Genomic DNA, 21,076 nt, shown 5'->3' with positions numbered 1-21,076 from the left:
CCATCCCACCCAAAGGTGATCCCTGAGGTGCCTACCCCCCCACTTGATGCCCCTTCCTTTGGAGATTCCCTGGCAGTGATTGGAGTCAAGGCTGGGCACAGTAATGTGCATGAACTCCTGTGGACCGGTGAATGGCCTTTGCTCTTAAGCATTTGGATTCAATAAACCTAAGTTGTTGTTTTGTTGGGTACACATTTGTCCTGCAATTACTCTTCTATTTTTATGTTGTTCCTGAGTAACTTGTGTTGTATGCCTACAGTTGTGTGCTTTTCACCCTGATTGCTGATCCATCTGCTGTTATTTGCAATATCTAACTTTTTGGGCAGTGCTGGTGTAACCCATGACAAGGGTAGATGTTCACTGTATGGCTATTTGTTTGTTATTCCAATTAAGGTGTCCTTGCATTGTGTTGTGTTTGCTATGGGATGTATTTCATCTTGTATTGGCCAAGGCCAGCATGTGTGGTGTTAGAAGTGTCCCCTCTAATATGGATTGTACATTTGTCTCATGTGTGGAATCTAGACTTTGGTTTGTCCACACCTGGAGGGTGTTCAATTGTGCTAGATTCCTTTACATTTGACTGCTAATGTGTCCATTGTGATGTGTGCACTTTGTAGCTACTTCATCTAGATGTATGGCTATGCTGATGCTGTTGTATGTGCTTTCTTGACTTGCACCTACACATTATGCAGATAGGCATGTCACTTGGCTTAGATTTTGTTTGTCCCTGAGATACATGAAGGGCCAGCTCCTGTGGCAAATGTTGTTTTAGGGGCATGTGCAAAGTGAAATGTATCCCAAGGCACCATCCTTTCATGAATGCTTCTGATGCACCCATCCCTATTGTGCCGACATTGTTTGCATTGTGAGCTTTGGATATTTGTTGCACAAACTATTGTGCATCCTATTGGCCTTCCATTCTGCTACAATGTGGATGATATGTGTGGGTCCATTACAGGGATGCTTCATAAAAGAGGTATTTGTGTTTCATGACACATCCATACATATCTGTCTTCAATCTGACGACAGTCCAAGGCATGTTAGGAATGTGAGGGTGTCCGTTTAATTGGTTGATGTGATGTTGCTGTGGTGTTGCTGTTGTGTGACAGGATGTTCGATACACTTCACTGTCCCTGTGCCTGAGATGAGCAGACGTTTGTTTTTGTGAAGTGTGGTAGTGCATTTTCAGTGACCTGCCCAAAGGCGGCTTTTGATAGCTGTGAATTTGTCATTTGTTGTGAGTGACTCCGACTGTGGGCACAATGAAATTTGAACTTGGCACCCATAGCATGAGCCCCTTATCATGTGGATGACAGTACAATGATCTGTTGTCCAGCTTACTGACACAGGTCGGCAGGTGTTCTTACAGTTGGTTGCGTCCATTGCAGCATGGATTTTGGGCTTCATCGATGAGCAGCAGCAGGATGTGTGTGAAGGGCTCCATGATGGCACAGGACATGTAATGCTGCCTGCAGGTGAGGTGCTTCCTTTCTGCTCTCCATTTCTGCCTGCTGTGACATGGTGGTTGAACCATCACGGTCTCGTTAGTGGTATGCAACATCATAATGTGTCCAGTATAAACACCAGCTCCATCTGCCTATTTGGCCTCCCTCACCACCCCAGCAGTCTGCGCTGTCTGGCGGTGCCGGTGGGGCCATGGCGGTCTTTCCTCTATGGGCCCACCAGCATCGTAATAAGGTGGTCCGACCACCAAGCTGATGGCAGTTGGACTGCCACCGTCGCCATGGCTGTGCACGGACCGCCAAACTCATAATGAAGAACCTAATTCTTAGCTGTTGACAGATAGGATGCAAGACAGGATACATAGGCCCATATTTATACTTTTTTTGCACCGCATTTGCATCATTATTTGATGCAAAAGTGGTGCAAACTTAGAAATACAATTAGATTTTGTAAGTTTACACCGGTTGTGCCTCAAAAAATGACACCAATGTGGCGCAAAAAAAGTGTAAATATGGGCCATAGTGTTTAAAATTAGGGCTTGTAAAAAAACGTTCTAAAAGCTATTTTCACTGTATCAAGGTTGGCTATTCCAAAGGTAAGCATTGGGATACAATATCATGTTTAATAAGTGTTGTCTCTGCCTAGGGAACAACTACAAATTAAATTTTTGGCCCATCGCATTCAGTGTCAAATTGTGCCTAGGTTGTGTTCCAGAGCATCAATTGACTATCATTGTCATTGTGGGCTTCTTGGCGCTAGCTCTACTTAAAATGCTAAAAAGTTATATATCCGGAACCCCTTGTTGGATTTTTGTAATGTCAGTGATATTTAGTTTAATACATTTTACTTTATTTTTCTAATTCTTCTTACGGTTTTTACTGTTCTGCATTTTTACTTTATTACTGTTTTAGCACAACATAATTGCTTTACACATTGCCATAAATTAAGCCTCTCTGATCTGTGCCATAGCTATCAGGAAGTTGATCCCAGGTTAATTTAGTGACATTTAGGGTTCACTCTAACAAGAATTGTGATTATTACTAGAGGAGAGTACTTGCCCCCCTCAGCTAATAGGCCAAGTTCTTATGCTGCTTAAAAGATGACATCTTCTTTAAGTTGGTAAAACTAAAAATTACATATAAAGATTGCTTAACTGTAATGGAATGTTGACATTAAGTTGAAATAAAATATCAAATATACTGCAACAACCAGAATAACCAGGGGTCACACTGATAGCCACAACTGTATAGTAAAATGTGTGTGATGTGAAATACGGCAAGTTCCAGAATATACTGAGTGCTCAATAAATTATTAATATTAACTATCTTGTCTGAAACCAACCACAACGTCTCTTCAAAAAGAATCCCAAATGCTTTGGAAAAGAAAGACTTTTTATTTCAGAAATGTATCTATATTTGGTAGATACTACTCAAGTCTTATTCGCCAGAAAGTATTTTGGTATGTAGTTGAGCATAGAAACCTTATAATCTTAAAAAGCTTCCACTGATGCACCTATGTAAATCGAAGTTATGTTTTAAACCCGAATGCCTGTTCACAATTTAGGCTTTTTGGATTCAAAACTGCTCATCCATACTAAGACATTCAGAACACTATTTTATAATGCATAATTATGACTCATCTATGTTATGAGTGGTACCTTCAAATAACCACTTTGAGAAAGATGTGAAATATGCTGCATTTCCATCCTGTTTTTATATAAATATGTATTAATATTGTTTACTGCTGTAGAAAATGCACATCACCCAATTCATACATTAGTGATACTAACACCAGGACGTAAACGTCTCACCTTTTTAATTCCTAAATAGATCAATCCACTGGTTAGCATTGATCAGTTGAGTTGTGCATTTCTCCATTTCATTGACAGTGTTTTAGCATCATTTGGTCTGTTTGGACGAGAACGTTTTTCATTGAAATCATCAGGTTATGTAACGTGGTAGGTACGAGGTAAATATAACAAAGAATATGCAGAGAAGCCAGTGGCCATGTAATCACATCATTTCAGTTGCGCCAGTTATTAATCAACTCAGGTGTGGATACATTTAAGATTATAAATAAGGTACGTACAAGCTAGCCATGTTGTTTCATGGTATGTTACCCCACTCGGCTACATTAATAGCATTCATGAGAAAAGGTATATTTATACAACTATCTACAAGGTATCTACCACAACTTTATTTGTATTATTGGTAGAGTATTATAAGATAAAATGCAGAAAGCAAAACAATAATAATATTTTATTTCTGTACCAATCTTAAAGGCATGGAATATATAAAAAACAAATAGTGCAATGTCATGCCCCCATGATAACAAGCATTTGCAATGCAATGGGTCTCGCATTTGCTCGAGTTAGAGCTATTAGCGTTGTAAACTCCTAACCGGACTTTTCTTGAACACATGAACTGAAAATGAAAAGGATAATAGTTTCACATAAGCGAGCCGACAGCCGCCATGAGCATGAAGCAGACACACAAAAGGAAACAGAAGTTCACCTGTAGTTAAACGTATCCGCAAAAGTGCAATTGGCCCTGTACCAATGTCGATGTCATGCAAAGCGTGCGATTACTGCCCAGCGAGAACGCACTGCGTAGGAAATAAAAATAAAAAGTAGTCCAGAAGCTATTCAAAAAGCATGGAGCTTCGTATGTTTTCAGTAGTTTACCGGTGATCTCGAGGAGGGCTAAACACCGAAAAAAGGCATGAGGTATGCATGCATTTCACTAATGAAATCGTGCAAATTTTAAAGAGCAAGCCCACGAACCAACCAAACTGATGAGTATGACATGGGTGTGGTTAAAAGCCCACTGAGAGATTACAATAGGGGCCAGAGCGCTTGCGCTCGACCGTAAAAACCACAAAAAATTCCTTTGGTGGTCCAACTCTCACAATTCCAGAATTGTTTAAAATCCCTGATAGGTAGCTAAGCATATGAAAAAAGAAAAACCTTGTCTAACTGGAGCCCACAACCTTTTCATTTTTAACCTTTTTGGGTTATAATGAATTATTTTGTAGCCATTTTAGTTATAGCTCCATGCACGCTATTTTAGCACACTATGCCTGCCCCTGTGCACTTTAACCTATGTATATGTTATTCAGCTTTGTTTATTATTTTAACAATAGCCACATTTGCGGTCTTGTTTTATTTCTCTTTGTCTAGCTGTTTGTTGCCTAGGCCAGCACTGCGTTCTTAAACAAGACATTTCTTTCACTCTATGCTTTTCTCAAGGCTGCAGTGAGATAGTTTGCCGGTAAATGTGGTAATACTTTGCCTCTTTATATTGATAGAAACATACATATCCATACATAGGGACATTTTCTCAGAACATCAGTTGTTTTATTATAAAAACACTTCTCTGTCTCATACACATTAGAGGGAGGTTCCAACCAGATGACCACAACTGTATGCTGATTGCTGAACACTTCGCTACAGCTGCTTATGCAGACTTCGGGCCTCTTGCTCAGGTACGAGGGGTGATGTCTTCCCAGGGGAACATGAAGGGCAGAACTAGAGCTTAACATGCTGTGCTCTAATGCAGCCTAAGTAGGAATTACTTTAATGACTCTAGTGACAACATTGTAGCTTTATTTTTATGCTTTACTCTCCTTGTCACAATTTTAATCCTGTCATGCATCATCATCTTGGTTATTGCAGTACATGCTTTATTATCTAAGATGCAGTTGCTTCATTAAAACCTTATTGACACATATACTGCCCCTGGTTGTCCTTGCATATGTGAGACTAATGTAAATGAGAGAAACAGATGTGATCTGAGTGACCACGGTTTCCCTGAGGAGTCAATTGTGTCATGCGCTCGGCTACCCAATCATCCCTGCTCTTGGGTAGACATGAGGCACTTCTAGTTAGCTGGAGCAAAACCCGGATGAGGCCGACAGGTGTCATCTGTAGTGGGTTAGACTCAGCCCTCCACACCGCAGGCCATTCTGTTGCTCAAATCCAGTAGTCTCTTTAGAATAATGAGAGCCTAGGCGACAGAATGATTGTAAATTCCAAGTCACAGACAAAAATAAACGCAGCAGGAGGTTTGTGCTGTAACCAGGACCTAGTGAAGCACAATCTAGCCATGGTGACTGCATAAAAGTATATTGAAGCCAGTTTGCCCGAAACAATAAACTTAGGATCATAGTCAGCTTCTTACTGTATTAAATTATAAAAAATTATTAAAAACTGAAACCCAAATAGAGAAACGGAGGGGCAAGTGGTGAAAATATGGGTAGCGTCTGTCCCTTGTGCTGACCACTGAAAGCAATCAGAAGATGCCCATAGGACCATTTTAAACATTGTATAAGGTGTACAATATGAGTCATATAAGGTCTTGAAAAAATGAGCCTTAAATCTTGGCACGCTGAGTATGCCTTGGGCCAGCTGAACACTTGATATTCTCCTCTGTCACCGTCAAGACTAACTACTTAGTCCATTTATTAACTAGCTGTTGAAAATGTTGTTCATTTGAACCACAAGAGACGAAAATGTTATACAAAATGCTAATAGAATCAACTTCTAACAGGTTGGCGTGGCTCGCTGCGCTCACAAGGGGCGGGGTGTGTGGCAGGATACCCTGAAACCGCTCCCAGGATGCTTGTTTCTGGTTCAGGGAGGACCTGGCTTGGCAGTTCGGGCTGGACTGTTCCCATGAGGAAAAGGGTCAAGACTGATTTGCATATGGCTGGGTCCAAACTGGGGTGGCATAGTGAGCAAAAGAACGATGGATTAAACCCAGATCTTTGACTGGGGATGAGTGAAGTATTGTTCAGCACTCCATTCATCATCCTTTTGTATTTTTAGAAAGTGAGCATTTTTCTGCACTTAAATCCTTCTGTGCCTTACAATCCACGTCTGGCTGGGTTCAGTTGACAGCTTTCTTATGCATTCACTCAGACACACCCCAAACACAGGATACTCAGCCTCACTTGCATACATCTGTATTTTGAATGGGCCTTCCTGTGCTGGGAAGGTGGAGGGCCTGACACTTGCATGTCAAAGGACAGTAGCCTGCCCTCACACAAAGGAGTGTCACACCCCCTACTGTAACCCTGGCAGACAGGATTGAACTGAAAGGGAACCTTGTGCACTTCTAAGCCACTCTTTGAAGTCTCCCCCACTTCAAATGCACATTTGGGTATTTAAGCAGGGTTTCTGCCCTACCAACTCGGACACTTCTGAGGTAGACACTCTACCTGACTGGACACTTCCTGGAGAAGAGATCCAGAACCAGAATCTGCAACCTACCCAGAAGTACTACCTGGCTGCCCAAAGGACTCATAACACAATGAATAGGTACAATGTTCCATAAATCTAGGGGAACCTTAATGTTCAGGAGCAAGAGCCCTCACACACCCAGATGGATGTCATGCTTCATCATCGGGATTGACTGGCAGTGCAATATCTGATGGACTCCCCGTTCGGCGGGGCTCTTTGCCAGAGATCTTTTTATAAGTGGCTGCCGTAATGATCGTGAAGGTCAGACACTGACTGCTGCAGGAGAGTGAAAAGATTAAAATTGGTTCTCAACCCCACAGGAGTCTGCTCTATTTAATATGTCAACAAGTGAGGCTGAGACCAAGATTAAAAACACAGGGAAAGTGGAAAATGAGGATTCATGCTCAACCACTTTATAACAAAGCCTGGAGGTCTGGGAATTTATCACCTGACCCCTAAGGTATGGTCAACATGTTTTGCGTATGGTGGTCTATACAGATCCTATAACGCTTCTTCAGGACCAACAATCAGATTAACTTCTCCTGACTCATAATAAGTTAAGAGAAATACAAGACTACTTAGTGTATGTATACAAAATTACAGTCACTTACATTTTGGTAAACTTTTTGTCAAAAAATGGAAACAAAAAGGTCGCCCTAGAAAACAATATGTACAATATATATAATCAGTATACACGGTTAAATGAACAAAACACCAGTGGTACACCAGTGAGAAAAAAGAGGTGGTAGCCCCTAGTGTTGAAAACAAGTTGAATGATTTGCTTACCATCCCTCATCATTGGGGGGGGCCCTTGGGAAATAGCATGCCACAAACTGTCACTACTAGTAGAAATTGAAACATAACATTTTGCATTAAGAAACTTCTTCAGTATTTGTTATAATCCAACCAGTACAGTACAGTATAGAATGTAACAATCTGCAATGCTACGCTTGTTAGTTTGTTGCTATGTCCATTTGCCTGGAATGCTCACCTAAGTTAGAAAAGTTTAAACATTCACTAAAAGTCGGAAACGTGGGATATCAATATCCAAAATGCCTATTTCACTGTGTGGCATATACTTAGATAAAGCGTTAACAAAACGGTAGACAAGGTTGTCAAAAATAAAAGTTAGGGCCACCATTCACAGGGAGATCTGTAAGCTGACACCAGGTGGGCCCGCCATCCCATATCATAAAAAAAGCCGTAGTTAACTTTAAAGGAATTCCCAGAATGTAGGGTGTCCTAGAGCCGTGAGGATCGCACCTTTGTGCAAAAACCAAAGTAATGCCGAAGAGGCAAACGAGCCACTTACTTGTGTAGTTGCGGGTGCGGTCCGTTTAACCTACCCTCGGCGTGCTCTCCCGAAATAATGTCGACCGGGAGTGCACGGCTTACATTTGGAGTCAACGCGACGTGGAGACAACGTTCTTCGCGTGTCACTTGATGCTATTTTGCTGTGAACATAAAAGACGAACTGGCCCTGATTACGGTCAATCATGAGAATAGGCAAGGGTCAACCAAGGAAGCATTATTGGCGGCCATATTGGAGTTGCTAACTCAGTACTAACCGGTTGGTACCGAGGATATGTTAAAAAAGGAAGAAAACAACCCACTTGTAAACGGAAAAAGGAAGGAACTGGCCATAACTATGGTCAGTGATATGTCGCTGTAAGAAGACTGGTCGTGGTGGAAGAAAATAAAAAAAGGAGAACACTTGCAGTCATATAAGAATAACTAGCTCCATTATTGCTGGTGCATGCAATGAGTAGCCCTGTGAGTAGTGGGCTGGAGAGATCCATAAAGACCTCTAAATACCTCTATAACAATGGGGTCTGTCATGTAACAGGTCTAAAAGACCTTGAACTTCGAGATGATGGCATATGCCCCTAGAAAGTCACGGGACTAAGCATAACTAATCAGGTTGTTAAAACAGTAGTTAGTATGGAATTAAATTAATTCAGTTCACGTGAGGAATATTCGCAAGGCCCGTCCACTATGTCAGGGAGGAACTAACGGGACAGTGTTACCCATGGTATGTCATCGTTCAAACCATTGGTATTAGTATGAAGTTTGAATACCCAACGTTGTTCGAGTCTGAACAGCGAGTGTGAGGAGTCATTGATGAATCTGGGGGATTCCAAGACCACCCACCGTAAGTCGTCAGGACTGTGAGGTGTCTCTAGTAAATGGGCACATAATTTAGTGGTGACACGTCCACACCTAATGTTGCTCCCATGTTCGTCGATCCGTATTTTAACGGGTCTGGAAGTCATCCCAACACATCGTAGACCACAAGGACATGTAATCATGTACACACAATTCTTCGAGTTGCAATTAGTGTGTTTGGTCAGGTGCCACTGGCCTATTGGTTCCAATTCAAGGGTCTTGACATGACTGGTCAGAGGGCAAACATTACAGTGTCCACAAGGATAATGGCCCATCACAGGGGGAAGATTCCAAAGAGTCGACTGTGACTGTACAGTGCCCTTAGGACGGGTATGAATTATCAAGTCCTTAATATTTTGTGATCGTTTAAATGAAAATTCAGGACTGGGAATAGAATTGCCCCCACTTGTGAGAATAGGCCATCTCTTATTGATCAGTTTTTTTATCTCATTCGATGGGGGGGTAAATGTGGACACACAAGTCAACGTCCTATTAGTGTCCCTAGTGCTAGGTTGGAGTAAGGCTTCGCGATTGTTGTTTCTAGCTCTCTTGCGAGCTTGGTTGACAATATACTGGGGGTAGTGTTGTGATAGTAGTTTAGTTTGTAGGTCATCGGCTTGAGTGTTGTACACCTGGTCTGAGCTGCAGTTGCGTCGTAATCTTAAAAATTGCCCAAACGGCAAATTATCACGTAAAGATTTTGAATGGTGGCTATCATATGTCAAGAGACTGTTGCGGGCGGTTGGTTTATGGTATGTACAGGTCGATAATTTGCCCTTGTGGATCGTGATCAGTAAATCCTGGAAATTGATTTCCTCAGTTGACACAGTGGATGTAAATTTCAAAAAGAGGTTGAGTGTATTAACCCAATCTGTAAAAACATCAGCAGTAGTTAAAGAACCGTGCCACACTACCATGATGTCATCAATATAACGACGCCATAGTTTTATATTGGCAGAAAAAGGATTGGTAGCGGGTAGAATAAATTGTTTTTCGAAATTATACATGTAGAGACAAGCCAAGCTTGGAGCAAAAGTGCTTCTCATACAAGTACCCCTAATCTGATGGTAAAATTGATCTTCAAACTGGAAGAAATTTTCTGTCATTGCCAATGTAGCGCACTGCATTATAAATGGAACAGGTGACATGAGGTTGTCAATACCGTCCTGTAGTGTTGACTCTACTACCTGTAGTGTTGCATCCTGTGGTATATTTGTATACAGAGCCTCGATATCCAGGGTAATCAGACCATGGACATAAACTGTGTTGTTAATAGACTCAATCAAATTCAATACATCCTTGGTATCTTGTAAGTAAGTGGAAGATTCCTTTACAAGTGGCTGCAAGAAGTGGTCGCAGAAAATAGACAATGGTTCTAGGAGAGAGCCAATTCCAGACACAGTAGGGTGTCCCGGAGGCGGTAATTTGCCTTTATGAATCTTAGGAAGGCAATAAAAGTATGGGACTTTGGGGTTGGTTGTGTCCAGAAAAGCCGCCTCTTTAGGGGAGATCCAAGCGTTGTTAGATGCTTCTGCGATCATAGCCCTAATCTGAGATTGTAATCTCGGTGTAGGGTCACGCGTGATTTTAGCAGCGCCTGCCTCGCGGTAGAAATTTCCGTACAACGCCCACCGGATCGTCGCAGCCCCTGTGACTTCGTCCTGTCAGCGCCGGAAATCAACGCATTGTCCCTGGGGCATCCGAAAACCCTGCAACCCGAAAAGGATCCACGACCGAGCTCCAGAAATCGACACATAGCCGTCCCTTCGTGAAAACTAAACAAAACATTGCCGTGTGCAGCCCGAGAAATTGACACACACCTCGCTGTTTTCCACGCATCTCATCCTCTGTGGTTCTTTGTGGAGATTTTAAATACAAATCAGGTACTTTGTGGTTGAAAGAGACATTTATTGCTTTTAAAAGACTAAAGACACTTTATATCATTTTTACAGGGATATCTCAACATATACTTATTGCATCTTAATCGTTTTGACCTGCATTTTATCAGGTAAATATTATATATTTTTCTAAACACTGTGTGGTGTATTTTTGTGGTGCTTTCCTGTGTTATTGCATGATTTATTGCACAAATACTTTACACATTGCCTTCTAAGTTAAGCCTAACTGCTCAGTGCCAAGCTACCAGAGGGTAGGCACAGGATAATTTGGATTGTGTGTGACGTACCCTGACTAGAGTGAGGGTCCTTGTTTGGACAGGGGGTAACCTGACTGCCAACCGAAGACCTCATTTCTAACAGTCAGGACCTGATGCTCTTCCTGGGGCTAATTCGGTCAGTGCTTTCCTGATCTCTACTGATGTAATAGGGGCAGCAAGTATCCTACATTGAGTAGTCGATACACAGGGTAAGCTCGTCGCCTACAGATATTCCTTACTAACAGCTAATGAGGGAGGACTTTCTTCACGATAGAGCTCAGCATAAAATTCCTGGAGTGAAGATAAAATGTCAGCAGAACTGGACCTGACCTGTCAAATTTCATATACTGATAGTTGTATTTTTGGATGGTCTTTCTCTAATCTGCAAAGATAGAAGCCGACCCATCTTTTCACTATTTTTTAAATGAAAATACAGTTTTCTCAGTCATATTTGATTGGCTTTTTCCCAGATCTCTTTCTGTAGAAAAATACATGTCGCTGTTAATTGCTCCAATACCTTTTCTGCTTCAAGGGGAAAAGCCTTCGACCACATTTTTAGGATATTCTAATTCCAGAGACAGAAGATTAGCACAGGACTGCTCTGCTATTGTTTAATTCCTTTCATCCTGCTAAATAGTGTAGTTAAGGGGCGGATCGCACACAATGACTTTTATTGCATCCCATCAGAGCATCGGAGAGGTCAAGTTTTGATTATCTAGAAAATATTCTTTCAGACAGGCCAACATATGGTTCAGATATCACTTCTCCAGCAGGACTTTATGGGCAAAGGACCACCTAGAAGGAGAAACAATGACCACACTGGAGCTCAGTGTGATGAATAAAAAGAGAGCATTATGTTCTGAGATAACACGCAGATTCAGCTTAATTGAAAGAGAGGGTACAGCAGTGCTACTGGAGAGAATCGTATCTATCCAAGAAAGGACTTTATGTGACCCTGAGTGCAATGTAAAACCTAGTGCTCACCCTTGGCATGTGTACAAGACTATGACGGGATGCAAAAGTATGATGATGCACAGCTGATTACAGATTGTGGTCACCTGACTGGAGCATGTGTATCGCCTCCACTGCATGTCATGGTGCTGAGGAAAAAGACAGCGTTCCTGTTGTGCTAGCAGCTTTGGTCAGCATGCTGTTTTTCCCCTGGTGGGTCATCTGTCCCAACCTATTTCTGCACCTGCCTTGCATGTTCCTGTGTTTCCGGCACTCTCAGTGAGGAGGGCGGCAAGTCTAAGGATTTGCTTCATTTCGGCCCAGCCCGTGGTGGCAGGGTGGACCAAACACAATGTGCTCCTGCTTGGCCCTCAGAGAGTGAGGGCACCCGGGAATCGGAGGCTTTCTTTGCTGGGCAGCACCAGTCGACCAGGAGAGCTGCTACCGAGGTCAAACTACTGCCATCTCTACAGGGGGCAGATCCCATGGAGTTAGGCTGTCCAACGATATGGAGCCCAACTCTGGGATGAAGCCCAAAGAGCCCAAAAAGCCCAATTTGACTCCAGAGGAACTCAAGGTAATCACAATGGTTCAATTCCATGCAGAGGTAATGGAGCAGGGCACTGTAAGCAGATGGGCCTTGGCATTTGTGACTAAGACTGAGAGACCATCAGTGCATGTACAGTTTTCTTCAGAGACATCTCTCTCAGGCACTAGTATGGCTATTAATTCAGCATACTCTTTGCAGCTCTCTTGTGGTGTCTCTCACTGGTTCTTCTGGTAAGCTAGCCTTGACCCCTAGCTTAAATCCTATCCAGTAAACAATGACTGACTTTTTTAGGAAAGGGCCTGAGAGGCCCTACAAGAGCATAGTGCCATCTACATTGGCTGGTCCATCCACCACTACTCATGAGCCTCTTGCACCTCAGTCTACCTCTTGGAGTCCTGTGCAGTCAGATAAATCTCAGCAACAGAATTTATATCTCAGCCTTTCCCCCTTGAACTGCCCCTCCCACTTGCTAATAGACGGCATGTGGTTGATCACTTGCTAGGCTGGACTGGCCCTGCACTGGTCTGGGGCATGGGAGGCAGTGAGTCTGTGCCCCTGGTGCAGGAAGTTACAAGGTCTGATGTTTTGGGCACTATTTCAAGAGTGAGCACAGGGGCCGGACGTGGCTCATATAATAATCTGTCCATACCTCCCAAGGGGCCTGATGCTCCACTAGCACAATCCTTGGCCACTAATATTCCTGGAAATTGGATTTTTGTGCTTGACTCACAAAGCTCAAAGTCGGGAGCAGATTCAGACTTGGATTCGGAGCTTGGAGTAGCTAAGGTTAAAAACAGGCAGCCAAAAGGGGCACAATAATATGTGCTCACTTTACTCTTACTTTAGCCAGTAAGCAGGTCCGTGCAAAGGCTAGGGCTAAAAAAGAAAGTAAGAATGTAAAGTTATAACTCCAACAGACTTTATTTGGAGCAGCGAGGGCTAGTGGAAGCACGTTCTCTACAATGCTGCAAGACGACGTGGGTGGAGACTTTTCAGCAACTGATGCCTTGGATGAAGATGACTTTTCTTGGGACCCGGAAGGTACAGAGCATACATTTGTGAATATTGGTGGGGAAAGTAAAGGCAAATTGCTCCCTGGAGAGGAAGTGGCTGAGCTGGGCTGTATTGTATCAAACGTTTCTCCTCTTTCCTCTTTCTCTGGCCTCTGTGCCCAGTTGACCAAGGTCCTCTGGAGTGTAAGGAAGATTAATCTATAGCACGCTCCACCCTGTTTCCCCCTCCCTTTTGGCTATTTATGATCTTTTGCAAGTACACCGCGAAGAATAGCACTAGGATTCGCTGTCTTTGAAGGCTGCACATTCCAAGATTTAGGTATCACTACACAAAATGTAAAAAAACATGAACACCCACCATGGGAGATTAAATGATATGGAAATTCGGTCCATGCAAATGCAGGAGTCTTTATAGAAAACATGGACTCAGGTGGAAGTCTACAAAACGACTCAGTAGTATCTTGCATAAGCCTGAGGACATGCAAAGTCCTGTGCGCCAAAACAACCTTCGTATATTAGGCATCCTTGAGAGGCAGGAGGTTAAGATGCCCAATGGTACGTTATTGAGCTATCCAGTCATTCCCTCCCTCAATTGAAAGACTGGGGTATTGACTTCCAAGTTCAGTGAGCACATCTCTTTCCTTTTAATAAACCATCTAAGGGCAGAGTCTCAAAGTACCCACAAGCAAATCTGATTTATGTAGGCAATTTCATTTTCCATCAGCTGCTGTGTCCGCTTGCTCTACCGTGTAGTCCAGTGAAATCCTGCAGGGTTGAGTTTTTTTGTGAGGTCTGATTTGTGGTGTGAAGATGAAAGAAGCAGGAATTGATTCCAGCCTTTGTTAAACTTGGGACTACTGTGTCCGTTCTTGAGCTGGCCAATCTGAGAATTGTTTGCCAGTCCAAACTTTATTTTGCCTAGGGCTCTTTTGGATTCTTGGAAGCAAGCCGAATGATTGATAGGGTTCGATTTGCTTCTTCCTTGAAGAAGACTTTTTGCTATTCAAACGTGGGAACTTTTGATGATTTATGGGCTTTTTTGTTTGATTCCCTCATGTGCATGTTTGTACAGTCTTATTATCTGGTCTTTTAAGTGGGTCGAGGGATGGGGGCTGTGGACCTCTCCGGGGCTGGGTACCTATCAGTGATTAGCCAAAATGTAAGTATGTGGTGTTGGTGGGTTTGGAGTTGGGGTACACTGCAGGTCCTGGTATCTTTCAGGAACCCCAGGTAGGCCAGGGTGTGCACATGGGTATGGGCTGAGAGTGGGGTGGAGATTGTGGATTTGGATATGAGCGCGAGTGCTTGGTTGTTTTTTATGTTGTTTGGGTGGAAGACAAACAGGGGAAAGTATCAAACGAGATGCATGTGTGCTCTTAATACTTAAGGATGGCCCATAATATTGGTAGTGGTAGCCGGGAATTACACATACTGGAATATTAATGGTCTGAGAGCCTCTGGTACGTGTTGACGTGTCAAGGATTAACTTCTGTTACTTAAAGCTCATCTGTTTTGTCTTCAAGAGACCCACCTATGTCAGTCCGAGATTACAAATGTGAACATTTGGGGCTACAATGTACTTGCTGCATCAGGGAGAGACGGGTCATGTTTTGGCATGGCATTATTAGGAAGGGGTCAAGGGTGAAAATTGTATAAGGTCAAATTCAAACAGTTAGGCAGGTGGGCTCTCCCAGATATTGGGAAGAATAATGTCCGATTGACCGCCTGTTTGGTGTATGCATCAAATAAAGGCAATTACATCATGTTTTAATTTCTCACTAGCTGAACTGGTGACTTTATTTTGCAATTAGTTCTGCGACTTGATACTACCTCAGACTAAACTGGTCGAGCTGCATTAAGGGAGGTCATTCATTCTTATGCTCTTCTTGATATATGGCGGCACTACCATGATTTTCATCTGCCGATTAATCTGTTCTAGGGTAGAATAAGGCTTATCTGCTTTTTTAAATGTCACATCACTTGTACCCCTCAATTTCCACTTTAGCAAGTTTGTTAAAAGATTTAACTCAAATTGAATTGCGGCATGCTTGATTTACAAGCTGTAGCTTTGATGACACGTTTGATGTGGTGCACTTGGATAGCAATAGAAAGGTGTCAGATGACATCTAGGACCGCTTGTTTGTTTGTCTGCTTTTTACAGCACATTGCACTGGATGCTTGTTTATTCTCTTGTCCAAATGAGGAGACTAGAGAAGGATTTCTGTTCTCTGATGAGAGGATAATTTTATTCAGCTGGCAGGAAAATAGAAGGTACGAGACATTTCAGATGAGGATGACAAGCTTTGTTTTTTGACAGGTATGGCCTAGACTGACGGAAATAATGTAGCCTATATTACATGCATCTTTAGAGACGTTGCTCTTTTGTCTGAGCGCACCAACATGGAGAACCACCACAGAGCGGTTAAAGTAACTATGATAATAACATTTTTATATAGCACTTCTTTCGACACCTTTGCCGTTTTATAGGCCTGTTAAAACAGATTGTACTACTACCCAATAATGGCAATTACTGTGCGCAACTCAGAGGAATGGAAGGCTGAATCTGTGTTGCAGGGAACTGCATTTGTCATTGGTAAATATATATATATATATATATATATATATATATATATATATATATATATATACACACACCCTAAAGGTTACAAGGGTGTTATAGTTAGGCTCACATGTTAAATGTACAAAACCATAGAAATTCACCAGTTAGAATTATCTGAAGTAACTATAACTCGTGGCCTAAATTAACTATAACTCGTGCCTCCGCCATGAAATTTGTTCATCAAAAATGTTACTACAAATATTACACTGATATTATCAATGATGTTGTCAAAGGTGTCATGAGTGCTGTAATTTGTGAGGTAATTAGCAGTGCATGGCAAGGGCATGACTTACGGCTTGAGTTATAGTTACTTCAGATAACTGTAACTATAACAGGTGAATATCTATGGTTTTGTATGTTTGACCTGTGAGCCTAACTATAATGTCCCTGTAACTGTTTTTAAGTGAATGTTTATGGTTTTGTCTATTTCTTAGCTATAATGTCCCTGTAACCTTTTTTTTTTTAGTGAATTTCTGCGGCTTTTTTAATGTATAGTAATTTTCATTACTATACCTTGATCCAACCACCACCTGTGGCCCGTCCCAGTGGCCAACTCCCTATAACCACCCAACCCTAAAAGCTGACAGCTCCCACCAAGCAAAAGCAAACAAAATCCATTTTATGACATTGGGAGCTGTCAAACAGTTCCTGCTGTCAGAGAACATTGCTTCCACAAGCAGGGAGCTCCTATTTAAAGCAGCTCCCTGCTTGTGGGAGCAATGCCACCTCCCACAGGACGTTGCTCGCAGTCCTGTCTCTCTCTCGCTCTCTCTCTCTTCCATCCCATAGTGTGATGGAAGAGAGAGAGAGTGAGACAGTCATTGAAATGGTCTCTGTAGGAGGCTGACCTGGCTTATAATGGGTACCTGATGGTACTTACACCTTGTGCCAGGTCCAGTTATCCCTTATTAGTAGATTAGTAGTGTTCTAGCAGCTTAGGCTGATAGAGGTAGCTATAGCAGAGCAGCTTGATCTGAACTAGGAGACATGCAAAGCTCCTACTATACCACTTATATCATATAGCACTAAATCACAAGAAACACAATACTCAGGGTTACTAATAATAAAGGTACTTTATTTTAGTGACAATGTGGCAAAAATATCTCAGAGGATATACTCCCTTAGGAGGTAAGTAAAATACACAAAATATACTTAACTCGTGATAGGAGATTCTGCAAAGACCACAACAGACTGCAAAGCACTGAAGACGGATTCCTGGACCTGAGGACCTGCAAAGGAAGGGGACCAAGTCCAAGAGTCGTGAAAGTGTCCAGGGGGGGCAGGAGCCCACTAAACCCCGAATGAAGGTACAAAATGGTTGCCTCCGGATGGAAGAAGCTGAAGATTCTGCAACAATGAAAGGTGCTAGGAACTTCTCCTCCATGCAGAAGATGTCCCACAGAGTGCTGGAGGGTGCAGAGTTTTTTTTTGGCGAAAGACTGCAAACTAGCCTTGCCAGCTGCAAAGGTCATTGTTGAAGAAAAAGGGTGCTGCCCGGGCCCAGAAAGGACCAGGAGGTTGCCACTTGGAAGAGGAGACAGAGGGGGCCCTCAGCAATACAGAAAGCCAATGCACAAGAAGGCAGCACCCGCAGAAGTACTTGAACATGGGTTCAAGAAAACTGAGCACTGCAGTGGTCTCAACACTACAAAAGAGGGTCCCACAAAGCTGGTGGTCAACTCAGCGAGTTGAGCAATGCAGGACGGAGTGCTGGGGACCTGGGCTAGGCTGTGCATAAGGGATTTCTTGCAAAAGTGCACAGAAGCCCTAGCAGCTGCAGTTTACGCAGTACACAGGAGTACTGTCTGGAGAGGGGAGGCAAGGACTTACCTCCTCCAAATTTGGACAGTTTGACGACTGGACAGTCTGGGTCACTGGGATCCACCACCTGTGTTCCAGGGGCCACGCTCGTCAGGATGAGAGGGGTCCAAGAGTACTGGTGACGCTGAAGCTTGGTGCTGCTGGAGTAGGGGGAAGATTCCATTGACCCACGGGATATTTCTTTATGGCTTCCAGTGCAGGGTGAAGGCAGACAGTTCCTAGAGCATAAACCACCAGGAAACAGTCGAGAAAGCCGGCAGGATTAGGTGCTACAATGTCGCTGGTAGTCTTCTTGCTACTTTGTTGCAGTTTTGCAGGCGTCCTGGAGCAGTCAACGGTCGATCCTTGGCAGAAGTCGAAGAGGGAGATGCAGAGGAACTCTGGTGAATTCTTGCAAGTCGTTATCTGAGGGAAAAGCCCCACATGAGAGACCCTAAATAGCCCTCAGAGGAGGATTGCCCACCTAGTCAGGTAAGCACCTATCAGGAGGGTTCTCTGACATCACCTGCTGGCACTGGCCACTCAGAGGTCTCTGAGACACACTGGAGGAGCTCTGGGCACCACCCCTAGGGTGGTGATGGACAGGGGAGTGGTCACTCCCCTTTCCTTTGTCCAGTTTCACGCCAAAGCAGGGACTGGGGGTTCCCTGAACCGGTGTAGACTGGCTTATGCAAGGAGGGCACCATCTGTGCCCTTCAAAGCATTTCCAGAGGCTGGGGGAGGCTGCTCCTCCCCAGCCCTTAACACCTATTTCCAAAGGGAGAGGGTGTAAAACCCTCTCTCAGAGGAAGTTCTTTGTTCTGCCTTCCTGGGACTGGGCTGCCCAGACCCCAGGAGGGCAGAACCCTGTCTGTGGGTTGGCAGCAGCAGTAGCTGCAGAGAAAACCTCAGAGAGCTGGTTTGGCAGTACCCAGAGTCCATAGTGGAGCCCCAGGGATGCATGGGATTGGAACCCCAATATCAGATTTGGCATGGGGGGACAATTCCATGATCTTAGACATGTTACATGGCCATATTTGGAGTTACCATTGTGAAGCTACAAATAGGTATTGACCTATATGTAGTACACACATGTAATGGTGTTCCCGCACTCACAAAGTCCGGGGAAATTGCCCTGAACTATGTGGGGGCACCTTGGCTAGTGCCAGGGTGCCCTCACACTTAGTAACCTTGCACCTAACCTTCACTAATTGAAGGTTAGACATATAGGTGACTTATAAGTTACTTAAGTGCAGTGTAAAATGGCTATGAAATAACGTGTGTGTTATTTCACTCAGGCTGCAGTGGCAGTCCTGTGTAAGATTTGTCTGAGCTCCCTATGGGTGGCAAAATAAATGCTGCAGCCCATAGTGATCTCTTGGAACCCCAAAACCCTGGGTACCTAGGTACCATATACTAGGGAATTATAAGGGTGTTCCAGTGTGCCAATTAGAATTGGTAAAAATGGTCACTAGTCTATAGTGACAATTGTAAAGGCAGTCGGAGCATAAGCACTGAGGTTCTGGTTAGCAGAGCCTCAGTGGCACAGTTAGTCACTACACAGGTACACATACAGTCCACAAACTATGAGCATTGGGGCCCTGGCTAGCAGGGTCCCAGTGAGACATATAAAACACACTGACAAATAGGTTTTTCACTATGAGCACTGGGGTCCTGGCTAGCAGGATCCCAGTGAGACAGTAAAAACACCCTGACATCTACTCACAAATAGACCAAAAGTGTGGGTAACAATGCTAGAAAGAGGCTACCTTCTCACAGTCTCTCCATGCAATGACTACAATAAGCAGTCACCTGTGTCATAATGGTTAGGGTCTCAGACCCTCAGACTGAAAGTTGAGGGTTTTAGAGGGTCTTAGTCTAGTTCTGTCTGTGGTCATTTCCCTACTTTAATTTCTTTACAAGTTTAAGGTTCATACTAAAAGGTGATCTCATTCTCTCTTTTAAAATGACAAATATATTTTTCTTTTCAATTTGTCCAGAAATATCTCATTCCAAGTAGATCGTTCAACAAAGCCTAAACATACTCTCTATATCTCCCCCTTTCACTCTCTTTCTCTCTCTCAATTTCTCTTTCCATTTCTTTCTTCCACTCACACACCAACTCAGACCCATTTACACCCACTCACAGATCCACTCAGACAATCATGCACTTACTCACAGACCCACTCAGACCCTTATGCACCCACTCACTAACCCACTCACACCCTCATGCACGCACTCACAGACCCACTCAGACACTCATGCACCCACTCACAGACCCACTCAGACTCTCACACACCCAGTCATAGACTCACTAAAACTGTCACACACCCACTCACAGATCCACAGAGACACTGGTGCACCCTGTAAAATACTTATGCACCCACTCTCACACCCAGACAGACACTCACGCCCCTATTCACAGATCCTCTCACACACCCACTCATAAACCCACTGAAACCCTCACACAACCACTCACAAACCCACATAGACACTGACACACTCACTAAGACACTGATGCACCCACTCTCGCCCCTAGATACACCCTCTCACACCTATTCCCACACCCAGAGAGACAGGCCTTGGCTAACTCCTGCTGCACATGGCCAATGGGCTGTGCGCGGCGTGGGGTTGGGTGATTAGGGGGTTGGCCGCAGGGTCGTGCGCGGCGGTGGTTGGATTAATGTGTGGTAATGAAAATAACTTTACGTTAGAAAACCCTTAGAAATACAGTGAAAAAAACAAAGGTTATGGGCCCTGTGGCCAACCCCCTGTGAATAGATAGATAAATAGATAGATAGATAGATAGATAGATAGATAGATAGATAGATAGATAGATAGATAGATAGATAGATAGATAGATAGATAGATAGATAGATAGACAAGGGGTTGGAAGGTGATCTCTGAAGTTGCTCACTCTTTCTCCTCCTAGAATCAAACAACAGTAATAAGGGTGAGAATACTACTGGAGGAAGTCTGTGTCCTGTGCGGTAAGTAATGTACTATATATACCTTGTTATCTCCTTATGAGAATACCTAAGTAACCTATAGTGCATATTCTGCAATATTTGTATTAAGCATACCTATGCTGTGAGTGCGCAGGGGCATAAACCAAACT

This window comes from Pleurodeles waltl, chromosome 3_1 (genome assembly GCF_031143425.1).
Source record: "Pleurodeles waltl isolate 20211129_DDA chromosome 3_1, aPleWal1.hap1.20221129, whole genome shotgun sequence".
Classification (NCBI taxonomy): Eukaryota; Metazoa; Chordata; class Amphibia; order Caudata; family Salamandridae; genus Pleurodeles; species Pleurodeles waltl.
Note: the sequence above shows the minus strand (reverse complement) of the source record.